Genomic DNA, 24,697 nt, shown 5'->3' on the forward strand with positions numbered 1-24,697 from the left:
GATGGATATTCAGATATTGTGCCACTGCACTATGGCTGTGTGTGATAGAGGGCTCAGAAAGGGTACAAAGACCACTGTCTGCAGTTCTGTCTGGGAGGAAGCTGTTTTTCAACTCTTGCCTTGATGCCAGACACTTTAGGTTCTCCCCATGTGCCACTGGTGTCCTTCAAGGTGCTTCCCTGTTGCTGGAGCTCAGAGGGAGTGAGTCTGGGTAAGTCCATGTGCACTGAAAGACCCTTAAAGAGGAGATACTTGAGAATCTTGCAGTTTCTTCTGCCAACACAATCTCCACTGGTTTTTACAGCCAGAAGTTATGGGGACTTATATTTCTGACACTGGAACCCTGGGCTGGGTGGTCTGGTGTGGGCTGGGATCCCTCACTCCCGAGATATCCCGCTATTTTACATCCACCGCACATGGGTTTGGGACCAGTCTGTTTCACATCACCACCCCTCTGTCCTTCCTACTTGAATGAATATATGTGGTTTCTTTAATTCCTTAGTTGTCAGACTTCCATACAGCTCAATTTTCTGATGGTTCTGAGTGATATCTGTTCTATAGTTTAGCTTTAATTTTGCTGTGGTTGTACAAGGGGGCAGCCATGTTTATCTATGCCTCCATCTTGACCAGAATTCTATTCATTTCCATGAGCTCTTTTTGGGGCATTCATTTGTCATATGTATAGGATTTTCCCCAGTTTATCTTTTAATTTGACCTATGGACTATTGTTAATAAAAAGCTTGTTATATGTAGGTACTTTTTAAGCATTTAGGCTTTCTTTGCTGTTAAATAAGAGTATAAACTTTGAACCTTGGTCCGAGTTCAAACACAGTCCACACAGTTTATAATCTGTGAATTTAGATAAATCTCTTAACCTGTCTGAGCCTCAGGGTCCTCATCTGCTGCTAATGAGTAATGCTGGGATTCAGTGAGACAAAGGCAGAGTGTAAGCCTTAACAAAACTGGAAGCAATTTTAGAGAATCGCCTCTGGACATCAGAAGGAGGCTCTCTCTGACCCAGTGCTGCCTCTTTCTCTGCCTACTGTGGTTCTTTAAAATGCTTGTCCTTGGTCTGAGGGTTTTGTTTCCCTCAGACGTGCCCCTCCTTTTCTTACTCTGGGAAAATTCAGGTGAGAAGATTCTGGCTGTCTCCTCCTCAATTAATAGGGAAGGTGGAAAAAGAAGGCATTCCCTGAGTTACACGTCTGTTCCACCAGCCAGGCCATCTGCTACCCAACAAAGGTCACCCCAGATTCTTCCATTTACATCCCTGAAATTTGCTGAACCTCATCATTTCAGCCTGGGATCAATATGCTCCATTTTGTTTAGTTTTCAAGTTGTTCATTCCCTCTTTAACTCAGACTAGTAATTTCAGGGACTGTATTATCATTTCAAGATGTTGCTTTAGAAGCATTACAAAACATTAAAGTACATTTAGCCTTGAATTGTCACTTAGGATTATTGCAGGAAATTAGGGCTTTTTGGATCATAAATGTGACAGTAGATTGAGAACACAGCTTCTATTATGACTAAATGAGGATAAAGAGTAAAGAAGTGTTAAGTGCACAGCCAGTTCATGTGTGGGTAGCAAGGAATCCAGGGAAATTGAGGCCCCCTCTGGCAAAGAAGGAGCTGGCATGGGCTAGGGCACTGAGGAAGGGAATGCACCATTCCAGAGCAAGGGGAGCACAGAGCCCCCTCTCCACCTGAGTGGCCTGCTGGTTGGGTTATGGGGGTTGGGCCCAGACTCTGCAGTCTGGGTGATCATGACTCACCCACTCCATCCTCCTCTATTTCTTTTTTTAGCATCACCCTCACCCAGCTTTGTAATGCCTGTAATGGCCAGCTTCACTCTATACCAAGCTGTCTGCCAAGGCCACTGCAGTTCTCATGGAACCACAGAAATTTAGAAAGCGGGAGGAAGGCCAAGGGTACCAGCAACCCCTGGGACCAGTATGTGGGGACCAAGAAGACCCTGATTTGTGTGTCTCTTTGGTTTGGGGCAGGAATCCAAGATGCCTGTGAGGCTCCCTGGGAGTCTACCAGTGTTGCAGCCAAAGGGCTGCACTCTGGTGGTGTGACAGCCAGAGTGCCTATTCAGACTCCTCATTCTGACCTGGAAAAGGGGCTTCCAGCCCACAGGCCTCTCGCAGCATTTACGTCATCTGCTTCTGTTCTGAGATGCTGGCTGCTGCATCCAACCAAATATTTTTCTAGGGTGCTGGGTTCCTAATGCAGCTTCTGAAGTCCAGTACACTGTCTTCTGGACTTGAGGCCAATTCAACCAGGCACAAGGTCATGAGAGGGCACACATGAACTCTCTAACATGCAGGGCTCAGGGCCTTCTTACAGGGGATTGGTACGCATGTGACAGCAATTTTAGGCAGTGGGCTGGGTCGCTGAGAAATCCAGTGAAAGATCTGGCACCTGTGAGTATAATGTCCCTGCAGCAGGTTTCTCTCGGACTTCACTAGTGTGAGATGGAGCTGGTTTCCAGGCCACTGGCACCCCCACATGGTTCCAGCAGGGAGGGGCAACTAACCTCACCTCCAGCCTCTAAGTAATAAACCCTTGTGGCAGCCAATGGCCCCATTTTACAGATGAGAGAAACAGAGTTTAAGAAACCCAGCCAGAGGTACACAGGTGAGAGGGAGAAGAGCTCAGCATGAGCCCCCAGGGCTCATCAGTTTTGATGTCTTAGCTGTTCAATCACCTCAGTTCTGAGCCTGCTCTCTTATAGACTCCAGCAGCCTTCAGTACCCATGCCTTGTCCAAGGGAGACCAGGAGCTCCTAAGAACCTATCGTGTGGCCAAAGTCTTATCTGGTGGGAGGGGAGGGAAGGGACCAGTTCCTTTCCCCTCTGAGTGTGATTCACGACTCCCTTGCCATCACACTATAACCTTGGCATTCTTGCCCTCTTATCCTTCCACTGGCTATTCACCAGATGCCCTGCTCTCCCACCCACCCTCTACATGGGCCAGATTCCCATGTCCCTGGGTTGGGCAGGAAGGGGGCAAGCTGTGCCTGGCACCAATAGGTTTTGAATGAATGAATGACTGGACCACGTGCTGTCATTGCCACCCTTGATCTGGCTTGATGGAGCTTTGCCCTTGTCATCAGAGAACCATGTCCTGCTGTCTACCTGAGTTCTCATGTTGTTTTATGACAGGGGCAACTTCTGCTTACTTTAGACTCTACAATATCAGTCCCACTGTCTGGAGAGGACACTGGGGGCCTATGCATGTGGTCCTGCTCTGGGCCTTCTGAGCCAGCCACCACCTATGTCCTGGGGCTTTAGAAACCTTTGAGCACTTGGCACCTAGGGGCCATTTGTCCAGCTGGACATTTCTAGCAGAGTTTTCCAGATGCTGGGTAGTTGGTGACCGGCTGTCCTATGCAGTATTCCTTCCCCAACAACACAGTTCTGTCCTGAGACAGGAGGTCCAAAAATACCAGCAGCAGGCCCTCAGATGAGTAAGCCCACACTGGAGGTCTTCTCAGGATGGCTTCTGATGCTCTGTGCCAGGGTTCCGCAATATCTTTTGATGTATGACTGTTGTGTAAGGGACATTCCAGGTAGGGGAAGGGGACTCCACTGTCCACTCAAACATCTTCCACCTTCCCTACTACCCTCTTTCTCCACTGAAATTTTCTGAGACTATGAAACTCAAAGGTTTTGCTGTCCCCAGGCTCACTGCAAACACTGCCCTACAGTGCCCATACCTCACCTCCTGTGGGACCCATGTAGCTCAGAGTCCCTCTTTCCCCCTGGATAGGATCAGTTGTTGTGTATCAGCCAGGGATAGCCTGGAATGAGGATTCCTGCTTCTACAAGAAGTCTTTCCTGCCCACTCTACAGTGTCTTCTGGGATCCAAACACTTCCCTCACCCTTCTCTTTTTCTTTCTCTTTTCATCACCAGTGCATCATATTGAATTCATTAAGCCACAGCCTTTATAGTTTATATGCCTGCTCTCCAGGAAAAACTGGGAAGGCCTACTGTATATCTTTGCTGCTTGAGTGATTTTCCTCTGGACCCAGAGCCCTTGTCCAAGCTGCCCCTCAAAGATTTCCAAGTTCCCAAGTCAGGTCTGGAGCTGGCTGGCTGAAAACTGGTTCCTAGGCTTGAATAAATTCCCTTAGCTCATTACTGAAGTGCCTCTCAAAGGGAAGGCTAACAAAGAAAGAAGGGTGTCATGGTGTTGCTGTGGAGGGCTTTGACTTTAAACTTAGAGTTCCCTGTGTTCATGTCTAAAGCAGCTGGTGCCCAAGATCTGAACATACCAAGCACAGAGGGCTAGCCTTACATTTTGACTAAAGCACTGCTATATTTTGTTGTCTGATTGAGTCATTCAGAGGAAGCTATTTTGTCATCACCATTGCCTGCTCTTTATGGGACAGGCAGTACCTGAGAAGTCACTATAACCTGGGCACAGGGCCCATCTACTCTAATACTTGCCAAGCTTCCATTCTGAGGTGACAGTAGGGAAGTTGGGATGCAGCAGAAGGGGTGAGGATGGTAGAGGCAGAAAGACCCAGGATTAAACCCCTGGCTCTTCAGACAAGGCTATGTTTCTGTCTAAGTGGATTGAATGATGCTGGGCTTCCAAGGTTTTCGTGAGAGTTGAATTTGTAAACACCCACACTGAACTGTGGACTGGTCAATCCAATGTGGCTTTTTGGTTTCCTTATCCTAAATAAGAAGGTTTCTTGTTGTTTCTGGCCCTTTCCATGGAGCGCTGGTGTTACAGTGGTCATATCTCAGAACTCAGGCTGGAGATAAAAGGGCCACTTGTTCACCCAGCTCTGATCATGCTCACAGGCTACCCATGGTCCCCACTGGGCAAGGAGGACTCCTGTCTGGAAGAGTCCTCTGAAAGGCTTGGCCGAACACCCAGAAGGCAGCAGGTGCTTGTTGGGCAGATGAGAAAGACTCAGCACAGACTTTCAGTGACTTGTCTGAAGTTACACAGGTAGAAGAACCCAGCACCCTGGACTCCAGGCGCCAGACACTACCAGGAAATCTTGAAGGGGAAGAAAGGGAAGAGTAAGTAACAGATGGCAGAGCAGGGAGAGTAGGGAGGAACATGGGGGATAATAAAGTTGTGTAGGTGCTGCTTCAAAAGGTGGGGAAAAGTTAAACCTTCTAAAGGAAGCTGAAATATTCCCTCCACACCTCTTCTTCATTCCACCCACCAAAGAGAGAAAGCCAAGAATGATCCAGTACACAAGCCCTGGTCTGGGAATTGGGGCTCAAGGGCAGATTTAGTCCTGGCTTTGCCATCATGAACTAGCTGTGTGACTTTGGGTAAACCTCCTAGCTTCTCTGGACCTTGCTTTCCTCCATAAAATGAGATGGTCGAATGAGATGACCTTTGTTGTTCCTTCTAGCTTTAAAAATGTCTGTGATTATTCAAGCAAAAATCCCATAGATCTTACTGATGTGATTGCTTTAAACACAGGAAGCCAACAATTGTTTTGGGAAGGAGACTTGATCGTTTCTACTTCATCTAGGAAAAAGTCTAGGATAAGGGGAAAGCCAGAAGCAGCCTGGTTGCTGGTGCTGGGGAAGAAAAACAGCCCTCTCCCAACCTCCATCCATGGCAACCCAAGCCTCTTCTACCTCCCAGAAAGAGCTTCATTTATATCTCAATACTATGAGTGAAAGGAGCTTCTAAGAATATTGAGCATGACTATAAGTGTGCTAGGGCCACCATAACAAAGTACTATAGACTGGGCGGCTCAAATAACAAACATTTACTTTCTCACAATTCTAGAGACCAGAAGTCCAAGATCAAGAGGTCAGCAGGTTTGGTTTCTTCTAAGGACTTTTTCTGTGGCTTGCAGATAGCTACCTTCTCACTATGTCCTCACATGGTTGTTTCTCTGGCTGTCTTGTCTTCATCCTGGTAATATTGGAATAGGGCCCACTCTAATGAACCCATTTTAACTTAATTACCTTTTAAAGACTCTATCTCCAAGTACTGTCACATTCTCAGGTACTGAGGTTTGGGGCTTGAACATATGAATTTTGGGGGGCATAATTCAATCCATAACAGTGACCATGACATTTATTGCCCATGCTAGAATATTTAAAAATGTTTTGAATTTTTTATAAGTATAACATACATACTGGAAAGTACACACATTGCAAGTTTATAGCTTAAACATTTCACATAAGCAGGTTAAGAAATAGAATATTATCAGTACACCCAAATCTCCTTTAGTCCTTTTGCACTTAATATCCTAAGAATAACCATTATCCTAACTTCTAACGCTATATATTAACTTTTCCTGTTCTCATATTTTGTATGTACAGAATCATATAGTATATAATTTTTTGTCTGCCTTCTTCACGCAACACTATGTTTTCAAGATTCACTCATATTTAGGGTGCAGTTGTATCCTGTGGATTCTCACTGCTGTATGTAATATACAGTATCTCACTGTGCAAATATTTCACAATTTATCTACATATTCTACCATTAAGGAGCTTTTCAGCAGTTTTCAGTTTGGGACTTTTATAGACACAAGTTGCTATTCACGTATGTGACATGTATTTAGGTGGACATACTTTATGCATTTCTGTGGGTATGCACCTCGGAATGGAATTGCTAGGTCATAGGTTATATATATGTGCAGATTTAGTGGAGACTTCCAAATCCTTTTCCAAAGTACTTGGACCAATTTACACTCCCAACAGCAGTGACAGTGTGAGCATTCCAGTTGCTCCATATCCTTGCCCATACATGTTTTTTGTTTTATGCATTTTTATTTTAGCTATCCTTGTGAATTTGTGATAATATCACATTATAGTTTTAATGTGTGTTTCCCTGAAGCTTCATGATGTTGAACATCCTTGCATCTGGATAGTCTCTTTGGTGAAGTGCCTGTTCAAGTCTTTTTTACATCTTTTTACTACTGGATTATCTGCCTTTACCTTGTTGTTTTGTAGGAATGTTTTATATATTCTCAGTGAGTCCCTTGTTGATTCTGGAACAACTTTGAAAGTAAAAAGAGGGAGCTAATAATAAATAAGTTGATACAAGTGTTGTAAATCAAGATCACCTTAGGCTATTTGTACAAATGCAAACAATCAAGTGTGTGCCAGTTTTAACAAGATTTAAAAAGGCAAATACAAGAGCACTAAGGCCTCGTGTAAGAAAAATTTAAAGGAGCCCTGCTTATAGTACACAGCTTTGCAGAGCTCCTATTCCCCTCTTTTCCTGCATCTCTCTGAAGACATTCACCTTCTGAGTCCAGTATTGGGACGAATTTCTATTCCCAGGTGGTGCTGATGCAGTGGTCAGTTTTCCTGCTGTCCATGATCTGCCTGGGGTTTACTAAATTTTTGACCTTTTATGATCCTCTCGATCCAACCTCTATTCTATTAGTGAAGAAAATATCGTAAATACTTAAATGACATCCTTAAGGGCCTCACAGCTGGTTAGCACAGGACTTGGACATGAATCTAAGGCTGTAGTGCTTTCTCGAGAGGCATTTTGATAAGTACTCCATATTTAAATCAACCCATAAATCTTTTTGATTGTGAGTGTGCAAGGTCATTGCAGATCAATTGATATTTTTAAAAATATTACGGGGTGGAGGGTAGGCACTGACCTGGAAGTCAGAGACGTAGCTATGAAGGTGTTGGACTCAGCATTCGCCCTGTTTTCTCACTGATCAACAAACAAGTCTCCACTGGAATGACCTCTGGTAGCCCTTTTAACTCCAAGCTCTACATCCAAAAATACCTTGCATGAGAGAAGAGAAAGTTTAGCTGCTTTTGTTTTTTTTACAACGGGAAACAAGTAAATAAGCATAACATTTCCAAGAGAAATCTATACTTATTTCCTATGGGTTGCTTTAGTCAATAAAGAGAAAGACAAGGTATCAGGCTTCAGGTGGGTAAAGTCCCATTGGTACCTGTGGTGGAGACCAGTCATGGCTCCCACTCTCTTTTATATCAAATGGGCAAAAGAAAGTGTTTATTTACAGAAGGAGGGGTTCAGGTTATACCTGAGAGACTGAATGGTGTTACTTTAGGAGACTTGGAGAACTTCTGCAGATCACTAAATTAAAGCCATTTGTATAATTGGGATTATGTAAAAGTCTCTTCTTTGCATTAGCATCAATTTCAAGGAAGGCTGTCCCATTTTGGGGCAGACATAGCCACTGACTCACAGGCTCTTTTCCTGCTATGGAACAATCAGCAGAGTATTTCTTTTCCAGTGGTTCCAGCAAATGTCCCAGGTTGGCCTGGCTGGGTCCCATGCTCATCACTGAATCAGCCACTGTGATTCTGACTATCCACTCCATTACGTAACTACATTTGGGGGGTGGAGAGTGGAGCCAACCTCAATCTTCAGGGATTGAGGCAGGGAAGGTAGTTCCCCAAAGAACTATCAGGGTGCTCTTACTAGTGGAAGGGAGAATTTCATTCTAGGCAGGCACAAAACCTGATAGCTACTCTACCATCTGTGATATTGTGACTTATAATAAGAAATATATATTTGGTCTTATCCCCATTTCTAGCATAGAGCTCCTAAAAACCTTTGGAATTTCTTAGTGATGAGGGCAATCAAGCTGTCTTTTGTTATGTTAATGAGGTTGCTTTCAAAGATCACCTCTGAATGGGGATTGGTTGCCAGGAGAACCAACTATGTGATTAGAGTGCCTGAAGTTTCAGTCCCTACCTCCTCTCAGCCACAACCTCAGAAAAGGGAAGATAGGCTGCTATAGATTGAGTCCAACCACCAATGGCCAATAATTTGATCAATTATACCTATGTAAATGAAGTCTCCATAAAAACCAAAAAGGCCTGGGTTTGGAGAGTTTCTAGGTGGGTGAACATGTAGACGTGCGGGGAGAGTAGCACCCAGAGAGAACACGGAAGCTCTACATTCTTTCCCCATGCTTGGCATCTCTTTCATGTGGCTTTTCCGAAATTACATCTTTTTATGATAAACTGGTAATCTAGTATGTAAAATGTTTCTCTGAGTTATGTAAGCCACTCTGCTGACTACTTGAACCCAAGGTGGGGGTTTGGAACTTCCCGTCTACAGCCTGTCAGTCAGAAGCACCTGAGCTTGCAGCTGGCATCTAAAGTTAGGGTAAAGGGGGGACTGAGGCCTTAACCTGTGGGATCTGATGCTGTCTTCAGGTACATAGTGTCAGAATTGAGTCAAATCACAGGCACCCTGCTACTACAGTAGTGCAACCCAAAGGCTATGGAGTGCACACTGCCACTACTTTGTCTTCCCCTCCAACCCAGAATCCTAGGAAACGGAGGAAGGGAAATAACATGTATTGAATAGCAACATGTCAAGTATTGACATACAATCTCATTTTATGTTCTAATCATCTTGTAAGGAGGATACTAATTTTCCAATTTTGCAATCAAAGAAAATAAGACAGTTAAGTAACTTGCCCTTCAGAGTCACACAACTAGTCAGTGAAGGATCCCAGTTATCAGCCATGGGGTCCTGATTCTAAAACCACCCTCACTACACAGTTCTATCTTCTAAACCAGGACTTTAGTGCCTAGCGCAGTATGAGTCATAAACATTAGACTTGAAAAAAAGAGACTTGACCTTGGGAAAGGAGAAAAGGGTCTGGCTTGGGCCCTGATCCTCTCCTAGTAGCTGGCCAGCTGAATGACTCGGGTGAGTTTCTTGCCAGCTCTGGACTTTCCTTTCCTTTCCTTATCCATAGTTTGGGGGGTAATTCAAAACCAAGTGTGACAGCCTATGATCAAGTGAAGAAGGGTGTCTGGCTGTGCTGGCTCTGGCCTACGCAGAAACATGCTAAAGGGGTTTTGCTGTTGTACTTTGGGCTTTTCATCACGTCCCTCAGATCCATCTCACAGCCTATACTCCTGCCAGTGCCACACTCAGCTAGAGCCCTGCCTGGGGAAACATGCATTCCCAGAGGAGTTTCAGAGTTTCCAGAGCTGATGCCCAGAGGCTTCAGCTGGACTTGGTATTCCAGTCCACCTTTGCTGGGTTGGACTATTTTGCTTGAAGGTGCTATGCCATCTTCTGTATCTTTCTTCATCCTTTTTTGTGTTTGTGTGTAGGTACAAAGGGGGACCAAAAATTGAATTTATTTATTAAAAATTGTATTATTCTTACATGTTTAAACTTCAGTCACCTTCAAAGTAATCTCCATTTGATGCAAAACATCTATCAAGGCATTTGTTTCACTGCTCAAAACAGTTTTTAAACTTGTCAGTTCTGATGCCTTTTAGTGCTTCTGCCATATTTTGTTTTAACTCTTCCACATTGGTAAAACAATTCTCTTTGAGGGCTTTTTTTATCTGGAGAAGAAAAAATAAGTCACTGGGGACAAGATCAGATGAATACGGAGGCAGGGCATGGTGGGTACACCATTTTTGGTCAAAAACTGCTAAATACTCAGGGCAGTGTGGACAGCTTTGCTCATAAATCACCCATCATGAAATGGGCAAATGCACTGAAAGAGTTTTCAAAAAAATTCATTGAAGCTGAATGCAGCCTCTTACAACAATGAGAATGCTCACCCAGCAGGGAAAGCCTGTACTACAAGTGGCCGACCCTCTAAAAAATAATTCTAGATTTTTGGGAGGTCCTCCCTCATATACTCAAAGCAGTCAGCCTTCAGTTTAGTCAGAAATTCAGGATGGGACTTTTGTATATTTATTAATAAGGTTTTTTTTTCCAGTAAATGTGTATTGAGACCCTACTGTGCCCTGGGTTGCTGGCTGGGACATGGCCTTGCTCTTCAGGTGCTGGCAGTAAGCCAGGCATGGAAGTTCATCATTAAAATAGTATGGTTGTGCTGTCATGGAAGCAAGTATGAGGTCTGGGGAGGTTCCTTTTCTTTGAAAGGCTTCAAGAAGCCTTTCCCATTGGCAAGGATACTTAAGCTGCTGGTAGAAGTTTCCAGGATTTCATCTTGGGCAGAGAGCTGGTATGTCCCGGAAATGTGACTCATCGGGAAAATCTGGAACATGGGGCTCAGGAGGGGAATGGTGACAAGGTTAAGAAGACAGGCAACAGATAGGTGGTAAAGGGTCTGGGTGTGATGTTGAGAAGCTTTGGATGCTGGAGCACAGGTCACACATCAACTGGGTATCTCATTAAAATGCAGATTCTTTTTTTTAGAGATTTTTATTTATTTATATTTTTAGAGAGAGGGGAAAGGATGGAGAAAGAGGGAGGGAAACATCAATGTGTGGTTGCTTCTCATCTGTCCCCTACAGGGGACCTGGCCCACTACCCAGGCATGTGCCATGACTGAGAATCCAACCTGTGACCCTTTGGTTCACATGCTGGAGCTCAATCCACACCAGCCAGGGTTTAAAATGCAGATTCTGATCAGCAGATCTGGGGTAGTGCCTGAGATCTCTATTTGTACAGCTCCCAGGGGATGCCATAGCCACACTCTGAGCAGCAAGAGTAATGGCAACTAGGTATCACTAAGGACTTTATTTACATCAAGGAATGATTATAACCCTTTGAGTGTGTGTACCTGGAAAGACTAAAAGTGGTAAGTATATTGTTTAATTCATACAATATTTCTGTGATTTATATCACCCATAATTTTTAGATGAGAATATAAGTCAACCCTTCATTTTATAGGCAAGGAAACTCATGTGTCATTCCTGAGGCCATTCCAGGTCTGAAAACCCAAGATTTTGTGATTTGAATTTGTTACTTAGTAGTACAGGCCCTTCAAGACAGTGGCTGAATGAAATCTCCAGTCCATCCTGGGAAAGGTTCTAGGCTTGCTTTCCTCTCTCATCTAAGCTCTGGGAGAGGGTACAGGATGGCATTTCTGGAAGAGAGAGTTACAGACATAAGATAGGATACTGGGGTGATGAACTCGAATTTATAAACATCCTGAATGTGAAGATCCCAGATTTTAGACTGTCTTCCACTCATTTACTTTGTAACTCAAGCAAAATCAGATTCAGTGTAATGTGTGTCATCCTTTTTATCAGTAAAAATAGTTAGCAGCCTCCACCCCATCTATCTCACTACCTGATTAGGATTATCAAATTGGCAGGTTCTTGCCACATGTTTTGTGTATCTTCCATGTGCCAGACAACTGTTCCAGGCACTGCAGACATAAAACTGGACCAACCTTGCCTCTAACCCTATGGAACATGCACATCTGAGGAGGCTGGCATGAAGGACACACATTCTAAGTTAAATGCATCCAAATGTACAGATTGCAATGGGGGCTTATAGCATAGTGTTCAAACATAAGGTCTCAGATGGCTTCACAGAGGAACTAGTATTTTAGCATAGAAATGAAGAATGGTAAGAACTAGCAAGTTGAGGAGACTGGGCATGAACCCTGTGGTAGGAGGGAGTTGACAGGCTCCAGGAGGTGCGAAAGTGTTAGGTGTTGAGACTGAGCTACGTGTTTGGAATAGACATGGTAATCAGGAGTGGTGGTAGAAGGGGATCTTAAAGGAATAAGCCAGGTCAAGATCCTGCAGAACTTATTAAGCATTTGGGACTGTATTCTAAGGTCAATAATAAGCCATTGAAAGGTTTTAAGCAAGGGGTGACATAAACTTTTAATTTAACAAAATGATCCTGGCTTGAGTGGAGAGTGGCTTGGGCAAGAGTTTTCTTTCTTTAAAGGAAAACCAGTTAGGAAGCTTCTATCTGGTCCGGGTGTGAGATAGTGGCTGCTCCAATTTGGGGACTGGCAGCGGAGATAGTGAAAAGATGATTTTGGAGGTACAACTGACAGGCTTAGGGATTGATTGAGTGTGGGAGTGAGAGGAAAGAAGTGGAACAGGATGACTTATAGGCTTCCTGCTAGAAAAACTCAGCAAGCAACAGTAGAGTTTATTAAGATTGGGAGCAGTACAGAGTGAGCAGGTGGGTAGGTGGCTGGTCATTAATTCAGTTTGGACATGTTCCATTACAGGTGCATATAAGTTCTCCAAGCCAAAATGTTGAGTAGACAGTTGGCTTTAGAGCTCTGGTTGTGGATGTCTACTGAGGCTGGCAACGTTGACTTTAGAATTGTGTGTCCCTAGGGGTGGGATTTCAACTCAGTTGTGTGGAGGAAGTGCCCAGGGTGAGAGTTAAAGCATACAGAGAGCTAAAATAGCACCTGGAGGTTCTCTGCCATTTGGTGCTCAGCACGTGAGATAACAGGTGAGGAATAGCATTAAAAATTAAATCAGGATGCTATGATTGCTGGACTGGACTGGATTTACTGTGCATGATAATGTGCACCACTGACACTTACTTCTGTGCTTGGATATGTGAAATTATAATTAGTGTACCTCAAAGTTCTTTTTGCCCCTATTGAAATAAAATTGCACCAGGAGGAAATTATTTTTATCATGTCATGGAATATTAATTTCATTTTCAAATCATTAAAAAGGAGGCATTCTCATCTGATGGTTCTCATGAAAAACCCTATCTTAAAAGCCTGATGTTATCTCTTCAACTCTCCAGAGAGTTTACTGATCTCAGTTCAGACCCTCAGCTCTAAATCAAAGAGTATGAGCCTGGCTCCTGTCTGAACCTCTTTTGGTATCTCTCCCATCAGCTGATTTTATTTTTTGCCTCCTGTTCTAGCATTTGGCTATAGATTGTTCCAGGAATTTCTGAGTAGATAACAGGGAGCTGAACTCATTTTAAAAATTTGCTTTGAAACTAAATTCTAGGTTGTATTTATGGGGATGAGAAGAGGCATCCTTACGTAATAGGTGAGAATAGTCTTCAACTCTGAATTTAAATGAATTTTCATAGGAAAGTATCCTTTCCCAGAACTCTTCCTGGGCATGGGCATGGGGAGTAGGGTCGAGGTTCTTGCCTCCCATAAAGTAAATCTAATCAAAAGCAGGCATTCTGCAGGAGTGTCACCTGCCAGACTCCTATTCAAAGCTAGTTTGCTGCTTTAGGTTCTATCAAGCCCTTCTTGTAGTAACAGGAGTTTATTGTATTCACCTTGAATGTAAAATGGCCCTTTCAAGAGGGATACCTTACCCTATCGTAGAGATAGATGTGTTAGAGGGGGTGTTTATTTCTTGGCAACTGAGATTCTGTTTTTCACCATGACACTCACAGGAAATTTATGTTTGAACTTGCAACCATTTGAATTAAAATACCTTAATTCGAATTTGGGAGTCAGGAAGCATTTGATTTTTGATCCTTTGAGGAGTTCTCCAGCTGGGGCAGGCAGAACTTCTGGCTCTGCTCTGTCATTTAATCTATTCATACCTCAAATTTTGTATTTGCCCAATAGCAATAAAATGAAGTGATGGCCATGTGTGTGGGGCTTATTGTAAAGTTTAAATAAGCAAGTGTACAGGAAGTGCTTAGAACAGTGTGCGAATGCCCATGTACTATATTAATTTTAGCTGGAATTCCCTTCAGGCAGGTAGCTGATTGGACTGGGTACTGAGTAGTATATGCAGCTATTTATCTCAGTGCTTTACGTGCATGCATCTCCTTTAGCTTTTCTTACAATAACTCCTTGAAGTGGATACTATTATTTCATCCATTTCACAGAGATGTAAATCCATGGTCACACAGTTGGGAATAGCAAGGCTAAGTTTTAAACCTAGGTCAGTCTGACTCCAAATCACTGCCCTTCCCCCCTCCTCTGGGCCTAAGCACAGAGCCTGTGGTTATGTGGGCACAGGCCACTAGGTGAGAGTGTGGGTGTGTGCTCAAGGGCAGATTGAGGATGGAGGACAGAACCAAGGATCAGGGTCACTGGAAGTGGAGGCCTTCTTCATATAATTGGCCATATGATCAGACCTTTATGTCCTCGTCATTCTTCCTGGTGAGGAATTGTGAGAGGCTAGGGAACTGAGGAGGGGCTTGGGATGTCTGTCTTACTGAGATTGGAAATCTTTCCTTCTTTTTGCAAGCGTGCCTTCTGTCAATTGCCTCCTTTATTATAGCTTCCACCTCTTGCTTCTCTAGCTTCTTTAAACCCTAAATACCCATGTGTGTGTTGGAGCAAGGATAAATGAGTCAGGGCCTGGAAACCTGGAGACTAAATTCTGGTCCTCTCTATGCTATTGTTTTATAGGATAATCCTGAAAAAGTCATGGGATCTTTCTGGACCTTATCTGTGAGTTTAGGATTGGAAGGTGACTGATTTCCTTCTTGACAGCCTTCCCCAAGATAGCTGACCTTTGAGAGCTATCTTAATGGCAGTGAGGATGTTGATGGGGAGGTAGTGGAGGAGGTGATGGAAATGATGTGGCAAAGATCACAATGACCTCAGAAGCTATGATGGTTGTAACTATGAGCCCTTACCTGGCAGCAGGCACTATGCTTAGCACTTTACATTCATTACCTCATTAATAATCCCAGCAGCTCTTGTTATCTACATTTTAATGGGATAAAATGGGAGCCTGAGCTTTGTAAAGTAAAACTGATCATCCCTTGGGGGGTGGAGTGGCCCAGATGAGGTGAAGCCAGAGAGGCCAGAGAACACATTTTGGGAAAATCTGTGATAGGCAAAGAGCAGGAAGGCCATAGTCGAACCATAGTCATGTTTTGCTCTCCCCAAACTCACGTCTACCTCCAACTTGTGTCCAAAGGGAAAATTTAGACTTGTGATCACAAGATTTCATTCTCTTGAGGCCACACAGCTAATTGTATAGAAATGGTCTTTTACCCACTTTGCCAGATGCTCTTCTAGCTGCTTTCTCTTCATTTCTTTTGTATGTTTCCCCCCTGGGCAGCAGACTCCAACCCCTATGCTCTGGGTCTAGGCCAGCAGCTTCTTTGGGAGAGACTTGTAGCATCTTCACGGGAACCGTGATTCAGAGGGATCCTGAGGGTACTGACTTTGGGAGAAGTGAATGTCTCTGGTAGACATGGCTTTTCTGTTTTACCTGTTGACCCTCTTGCCTATGTACCCAATGAAACCATCCTGGAGAGAAACAAGGGAAGAAGTGAGCTTTTAGTGTAGAGAACTTAGGGCCTGGGATAGCACAGAAGGGTAGGAAACTAAAATCTGTGGTCTCTGCAGGGACGTTTAGAACCTAACACTCATCACCCCTGTCTAGACCTGTTGGTCTTGGGGTTTTGGGGCCTGGGGTTTCTGTTCTTGCTTGAATGAGAAGGTGATCCTTTCTTTCAGTTTTCACTCTCTCTCCTCTTTCCCTCAGGATGGGGAATAAAAATGATTCAGGCACTAGGCCCTGTATCAGTAGGGTTAGTACTCACCCCTTTGATCAGGGAAGCTGGCTTCAAACTGATTTTATGTACATTAGGTAAATGCATGAATATTAAATGCCTTCCTACCCAGCTCCTCACCTGGGGCCTCTAGTACCCTTTTTCTCCTTTCCTACCCTTGTTTATTGAATAATTACTATGTAAAGATTTTCTGTCATGTGCTAACAATACAACAGTGAAGATGGAGAGTCCTGCCTTCATGGACTTTATGGTCTAGTAAACACTCTGGTGTTACAATGACAGGGGCAGGAGTAAAAGGCTGATGGAGTCATAGTAGAGAACTGGATATAGCCTTATGGAGATAAGGAAGGTTTCCTGGAGGCAGTGATACTAAGCAAAAACTTGTAGAATAAGAGCTACACAAAGAATGGACACTCAGGGTGAGAGGAGGAGGGAGGAAGGGGCAGAGGGGGAGAAAGAGTAGAGGGCAAGGAAGACATAGTCTATGCTGAGTGATCAGCCTAGAGGCCCGGAGAATAGAGAGTACAGACTGGGGCTGCTTGCCTGCCCTGGGGATGGCCTGCTTCTGTCACAGGCACTCAGCACTGGTTCTCCTAGGGTCCCAAGTCTCACAGAAGGAGCACTAGCAGGGACCTTGGAAAGGAGAGAGGTGAGGAGCAAGATTTGTAGGCACATTGACTCATCTCCACACTCCTGAAATGCTGGTGTTGCCTCTGCTGCATGCACTTGGCCTAAGTGTTGTTTCATTGGAGGGCCACCTGTTTTCACTGGGCTTTGAGGGGAGCTCATGACCTCTGCAAACACCACCAGAGTGGGAGACCCTATGCTTGGACTCCTGGGCTATACAAATTTGGGCACCTCATCCTACTTCTCTGGCAATTCTGGCTCACCAGTAGACTTATCTCTGAGGCTTTTTCAGTATTAGCAGTCTGGGGTTTTAATTCCCATTTGCTTGGAACTAAATTCTATTAGAAACTATGGCTTCTAGTGTTAGTCAGTGTTTATCAGTGTCCTGGCCACAGCTGGGTCGTCTGAATTGATCCACTGGAGGGGTGTCCCAGCCATCACAGCTTACAGAGCTTCCCTGGCAGGCATGGGGATGCTATGGCCCTCATGACCACCAGTCACTCCTGGCCATGTGTTCCAAGGGAAGAAGCATTTGATTTCACCTGTTCTGCTGAGAAACAGCTATACCACACATGGAGACTTTACTAATGGTAGATTTAGAAGACTGTTTGCATATAAAGTCCCACACAGGTGCATACAAGTAAGATCCACATAAAAATATTTATTTAACAGGTTTCAGTGAATTATTTACCATGCATTCATCAAGAAACAGGCACTAAACCACAATGACAACCCTAAATGCTGCTTACTTTGAGTGCAAGTGGTTCTCCTACAGCTCCCAGATGAGAGGAATTGCTTGAGAAATATATATCTGCTATCATAGCAATTTATAGTTTTTCATATACTGAAACTTGTAGAACAGAGAGAAATAGATGGAATGCTGAGAAAATTGCAGTCCATTTGAAATTGGGGTCTCTGGTGTCCAAGCTGTGCTTGGAGCCACAGTGGAGAGAGAGTCCTTTCCTGGGCTCCATTAAATAGCTGCAGCAAGAACAGGATATCAAGCCACCTGTCTTTTTGGACAGAAGCAGCCATCTGTGGCCTTTACATCATTTTAAAGCTGTGTCCTATGTCCTGCACCCTTCTCTGAAAACCAAATTCCAACAGGTCTATCTTCTCCTATAGAATCTTTCTCAGTAGTAGAGAGGGCAGGAATGCAGATCAGTTTAAATGAAGGACACTAAGTTGATGGGCTACTGGGAAAGTGATCACAGGGTATCTAGGGCCAGAGGACATGGGGCATTGAGGTGGCTTTCAGTTGCAACACCCACGTCCTTCATATCCTGTCTGCGTTGCTTCCAAAGCCTCTCCACTTTCCTTTGGAAAACAATGAGTGGTGACCATGTCCCAGGCAGCCACCTGGTAGCTATTAAAAAACTTGCCTGCAGCTGATGCAGTCACCTTCTCAAAGTCATTAAATAAATTAAAGGAAAGCAGGAGGGTGTGTGCTGGTAAGGCAAGGGGTGCATATGGCTTGGTTTTTGGTGATCTTGGGAAAAGATGGATGAAAGAAAGAGAAATAAAAGCAGAGAGAAAATAAAGAATAGATACCATCGGTTTATCTAATGGAGAAACATGCAAAGGAAGAGGAGAAATGGAGGGGCAAAAGGAAAGAAGTAAAGAGAAGGAAGAAGAGAGTGAGCAGAAAGACAAAGAAGAGATGAAAGGTAGGAGACACGACCAGGGTGAGAGCTGCACTCAGGACTGACAGAGACTGGCAGGGTGGTTGTCGTGCAGAGAAACTAAAGGGAGGGGCTCCTAGTTACTACCCACTCAGACTGGAGACACTCAACACAACACTTCAAAAGCAAGCATGTGACAATGACAGGATCTGAAAAATGCCCACAGTTTTGAGTTCTACCTCAGTTAATCTAGTGGTTCTCAGATTTGAGTATCAAAGTCAACCAGCAGGCTCGCTAACCCCAAGCTGCTGGGCCCCAGCTGCAGACTCAGAGTTAGTAAGAATGGCCTGTGGCCTGATGTGCATTTCTAATAAGTGCATAGGTGAGGCTGATGCTACTGTTCCAGGAACCCCTCTTTGAGTACCATTGTCTTAGAGGTTAGAGACTAAATCAAGGTTAGGGGTGATTTGGAGTTCTTCTGTTGGACAAAGTCAGTGAGTGAGATCAGTGTCTCAGTTGAATGGCAGGAGTAGATTGGCAAACACAAAAAAATATAAATTGATAAAGTGCTAAAACCTTTTATTGGACGGATTTGTCTCTTCACGGCCCTTCATTCAACTAACCATATACTTACTTTCTAATGGCATTTGCTATTTCAACGTCAGTTGACAAGCAGATGTTCCTCATCCTACAATATGGGAGTTGATTTATTGTCCACAAAACCTGATGGAGTATTGTGTAGCTGTCCTCCTTTTTTACCTCCTGTCTCCACCCACTCCTCTCTTCTGGTCACTCTGAGTCTTGCAGCTCTCAGAAGGTAAGCTGTCATAGCATTCTTCCATCCCTTGGTCGTGCTGTGTCTTTGCCTGGCTGCTGTTTCCCAGGCTAACTTTTCCTCTCCTTTAATTTTTCTGAGTGTTCCACCCTGTATAAGGTCAGCTAGACCTCCTCATTGCTGCCATAATGTTCTGCTCAGACTACTCACATGACCCTTTGCAAATAGTCACCATCTTTTTATCTTCAGTACCAATGGCAGGGTCTATAATAGATTCCAGCCAATCAAGAAATATGTGCTGAGTGAATGAACAAAGTTGAGAGAACTTACATGGGGGAGAATGATATATAACTCCTGCTCACTATGGACAGGGTTAGGGAGCAGTTAGAATACTGGAGCAGCTGTGGGGCAGGGTAGAGAAACTATGCTAGTCACTGGAATCCTAAAGCATATTCAACACCCACCTTGGCATCCCAAGAAAATGATTCAGTAAAATGGGACTCCAAACCCAGGTGCAAAAAGCAAATCTTTGGGATTTCTTTAAATCACATAAAGTATCTTTGCTTGGGAAAAGATCAGATTTACAGATTTTTTCCTGCTTAATAATACCTAAGTTTGCTTTTATAGCAGGTGCTTTTGTGAGATAGATGGATGGATGGATGGACTGATGGATAGAGTCTCTGTAGACCTAGTTACCAAGTCATGACCTAGAATCATAATTTGTTTTCTGAACATTCTTCAGCTCCCTTTGATTAGACTTCAAAAAAGGTGGGGGGTAGGGATACTTGTGCTCCAGAGCTTTGTTTTATTGCCTGTTGTCAAGGGACCTGGCTCTAAAACTGAATCCAGACAGTGTATTGAGAAGATGTGCTGGCTGTCACAGGGGTGTGAGATGGACAAGCCTCTCACTGAATTCTATGCTGAGAATGCCCAGCCTTGAGCTTAAAACTGAAAAACAAAACTACATTTAAATATGATAGGCTTATTTGTCAACTTTAGGTAGAATCCAGAGATCTAAGCAGTATGTCAAGGTCAAGGGCATCTGCCACCCAGACCTGTGAGAACTTGAGTGAATCACTTCCCTTCAGTTCTGACATTTGTAGGACAAGGGAGTTCTGCAGGGGTCTCCCTTTCTGTCTGCTATTCTCTGATTACTCTAAGACAAGTCCTGGGGTACACACAAATAGTTCCCTTAATTTTAAAGGTTAGCAGGGATAAAACAGATCATGGTTGAATGCATGAATGCTGACACATCTCTGGCAGCATAGCTTAATGCACTTCTGAAGACTGCACCAAGCAGACTGGCTTGGTTGCTATTGAAATGTCGTGCTTCAGTGTGGGATGTTGTTGGACATCTGCATTACCTGTTTTTTAAACAACTTCACTCTGCTGAGAATAAATCTGTGTCATCATCTAATGGCTCTTGCCATTTAGTGTAATGATCAAAGAAGAAAAATGGAAGTACTTTATGTGGAAAAATAAGATAAATATGAAGGTATTTCTTAACCTAGAGTGCAAGGCTGTCTGGAGTGCAATACAGATCTATCAATAATTCAGTTAAAACTGTTTATTTGCTTTACATCACTGGGTTCAGTTCACTGATCTTCATTCAAGTTCATACTAAAGTTATTTACCTGCGGTCTGCACATTACACTACACAGATCAAAGTGTTATAGATTTTTCCAAATGTAATATACAAGTCCAAATTGATTGCGGCCAAACATAAATTTAGTCAAATCTTTAATGTGCTCTATTAAGGCATGAATAAGACTTTAAAAGCTTTGTCTCAGCTACAAAGTAGCTAGGACTAGAGGTGGACCAGTTGCAAACAGCCTTAATAAAAACACCTTTGTATGTGACATTTGTTCTCAACAAGGTGTCATCTAAAATAATGAACCTTTTTTCTTCAAATGTAAACATGAGCAAATTACCTGCCCTTATAAAATGACAAATTTTACAGGGATGCTGGTTTGGTTCCCCTACTCCCACCCTCTATTACATTGCCCATGGGCACACACCTCTCTCATTACTGGCTGAACCCTATGCCCAACGCTCTATCTTTCTAGAACAAAATTATCTTTCAAAGCCCAAGAGGAAAGGCACCAGCCATTTTCCCCACCTCCAGTTGAGGTGGAGAAATTATATTCCAACAGCCTTGCCAGGTGTTTGGCACAATCTATGCTATTCCAAAATGACTGGGCAAGGTTTAGAATGAGCAATGCAAAAAATAGAAATTTGTGCTTTTAAAATTACTTAGGCTTCAGATGACTTGTAGTCCTCTTATGTGGAAGGCTTTATGTGAAAGGACTGGGTGAACATGTTCAGCATGGCTGAGAATGCATACTCAGAAACAGGATCAGGAGTGATGCAACCTTGGTTGCATCATCAGAATCTGAGGATGACAAATATAAGCTAGGTAGGGGTTTCCTTGCTTGGACAGGACTCTCTGGGTATGTGGCTGGGAAGGGAGCCAGTGTGGAAGTGAGAATGGGAAGAAATAAGGAGTCCTGCTATTTTGAGGAGGAGCTATAAAGAGTTACTTTAAACTGTGCTGTGGCCACTAGCCGCCTATGGCTGGTCCCAACTGAAATGTGCTGTAAGCATAAAAGCCACACTGGTTTTCGAAGACTTAGTATGAAAAGAGCATCTCATAAATAACATTAGGTTGATGGTATGTTGAAAGTGCATCTGAAATGATAATGTTTGGGGTATATTGGATTACAGAAACAATGATTAAAATTGATTTCCCTTGTCTATTTTTTTTAATGTGGCTACTTGAAAATTTAAAGTTAGGCATGGTTTACGTTATATTTCTAGTGGACTGTGCTGCTTTATATTCACTGCATGTGGTAGAATTATGGCTAATGTTTACTGTCTTGTGTTTTCTATGTTTTTAAAACTGAAATATAAGGAACAGCTTCTATAAATCTTTGAGAAACAAGTACATACCTTGAATTTTGAAGTGCGGCAAGCATGCGTTCTAGTCATAGCCCACTGGCATCTAGGCTTCTCTGAGACTCAACTTCATCTATAAAATGAAGGTAACGGCAATTCTGATCTTACCAGGTTATTACCAGAAGTGAGAAATGAATAGGAAATTAGTGGAGAATGGTTTGTATTTGGTGTTGTATCTCAACAAAAATGACTGGGCAAGGTTTAGAAATGAGCAATGCAGAAAACAGAAATGTGTGCTTTTAAAATTACTTAGGCTTCAGATAACTTGTAGTCCTCTTATGTGGAAGGCTTTATGTGAAAGAACTGGGTGAACAAGGGTAGCAAGAATATTTGTCGTTATTCTTGGTTATATCTCAAGACCTGTCCAATGCCTAATCTTTAATCCTGGTCTATTTCTAACTCAGCCCTTTGTCTCTCTTGTTCTCTATGTATTGGTACCATATCTCCCTACTTCTACACTCAGAAAGCAGAAACGGGCTTTCTTTTTCTCATCATTGAAGAACCTTGTGTCTGGTCCCCATGTTGTCCTATGTGTTCAGGTTGAGGTGTTTCTCAGTTACCTACTTTAGCTCATTTTGACTTGAAAGCAAGAATTCTCCTGGCTGAAACTGCAAACCAGGTCACAATTCGTCATCAGCCCCTGTCTCTTGCCTCATAGCAGGATGCTTATGCCTTTGTTGTTGTTGTTGTTATTGTTTCTTACTAAACTCTGCTTCTTTTGGTGGGATAACTAATCAAGGACATTTGATGCCAGGCAAAGAGGGTGAAGGTAACAGAAGAATAAGGGTCATGCAAATAAGAGTTCAATGGAACAGAAGCAAAAACAGGGCAAAAGAGCACTTTTATAATTTCTCTCCACTTGCCCACAGCCATGCCTTATTTTCTCACCATCTTTCTTGTGCCAGCCTTGAAAGCTGTGCTATGTTCAAGCTGTGGTAAGTACAAGCTGGTTCTCATTGCCTTTCTAGATGCTTACCACCTAAAGTACAACCTCCTACCATGTAGCATAGCACATATCTAAACCTTGTGCTCAGGCTCCATATTCTAAGAAATAAGCCCTTAGATGAAGATGGTTGTCCTTATTCTCTGGAATTCAGTGGCAAGGAAGAAAAAAATTAAAAAATCGTGAAGACATAGCTCCCTAGGTATGGGGAGCTGCCTAGCTCCTTCACAATTAATGAGACAAACACTTCAGAGCTGCATGGGATAAAAACAAAGAGAAATGACTTAAGAGCACACTTGGAATAGAGGTGGTTGGAAATGCCTGCACTTCTATAAGCAGTGAAAAAAGTCCCCAATTTCCTCTGAAAGTATTTCTTTAAATCAGAAGAATGTGGATTTGTGTTCCTATCCAGCAGTTGTAACTAGATGATTCAGAGTATACTCTTGACTTAAGATGATGTTTTTGCCTTTTCATCATATCAATATGTAACTTTGCCTGTTTTATTTTTAGATTTACTGAGTGTTCTCAGGGTAGCAAACTCCAAGAAAAGAAATAAGCAAATTGGGTTGCATTTCAAGCTTGGGCTGAGGTTTGATGAGAAAAATCCCTTGAAAATTAACAAGGAAGCAGTGTTCCTAGGTCCCTCTTTGCTGACAGCCAGGATTTATGGAGGGTTTGTTGTTGTGGGAGCTGGGTTATTTCAGTGCCAGAGAACACACCTAGGGTCACTCCAGACCCAGGCAAGGGATGCTCAGGTGAATGCCTGCAGGAGGGCCAACCTTGGGTATGTGAACATGGCTGTTTTTCCTGGAGCATGTATTAATGAAATACTTACTTTCGATAAGAAGTAGGAAGGGGCCATTGCCAACAATCACTTCCCTGTGGTTTTCTAAGAAAATCAGAGGGTTTGAAAATGTGAATTTTCCTTATTATATTATTCAAATTTAGGAGAGTGATGAAGCATTTCTGCAAATCCAAAACATGGCTTTAAGTTATCAGTTCTACTCACTTACATTCTGGTATCTTGCCCAGCCCCCTCTGTCCTACCCCCACCACTTCCCTGAGAGAAGAGAACAAACGTACTGCTGATTTCTGATCTGACATTTCTTTTTTTTGGGGGGGGTCTCTATAGTATAAATGCTCGTGAAACTTGTCATAGCAGTAGTTTGTGACCTAGTAGGATCTTTGTCTGTCATAGATCATAGAAATAGCAATGATTATGTAAGCTGGAATGCAGACGTGGGCATGCAAACATATGTCCATATAAAAAGTATTTGCTCCTTGGAGGGGGCCACTGAGTCATGTCTCTTTCAAGTCTGATCATTTCTGGGCTTTTTCCACTATAGCTCAGTGCCACAAGGGCAATGAGCCTCTTACTGGCTGAACTTGAAGGAAGTTTTATATTTTCCATTGTGTTTGAATAATTGTCCTACTTCAAAACTTTTGCAAAGAAACAGAAGTGCTGCTGCAGATAGGACATTATAATTACAAGTGTGCTCACCTAGTAAATCTGTGTCAAAAAAACCCCACTCTCACTGACAGGCTAGTCCTCCTTTTGCTTCCCTAGAAACTGAATGCAAGATCAGTGTAACTAAATATGCTT

General features: G+C 43.2%; 1 protein-coding gene across 1 annotated transcript in view; it reads left to right on the top strand.

Moving 5' to 3' along the window:
* The window catches only part of GPR39 (G protein-coupled receptor 39), a 215,264-nt gene that overhangs the window by 189,604 nt on the left and 963 nt on the right, over positions 1-24,697 (top strand). The gene's annotated exons all lie outside the window — the stretch shown is intronic.

Source organism: Artibeus jamaicensis, unplaced genomic scaffold (genome assembly GCF_021234435.1).
Source record: "Artibeus jamaicensis isolate MK-2021 breed Jamaican fruit bat unplaced genomic scaffold, CSHL_Jam_final contig_1284, whole genome shotgun sequence".
In the NCBI taxonomy this organism is placed as follows: Eukaryota; Metazoa; Chordata; class Mammalia; order Chiroptera; family Phyllostomidae; genus Artibeus; species Artibeus jamaicensis.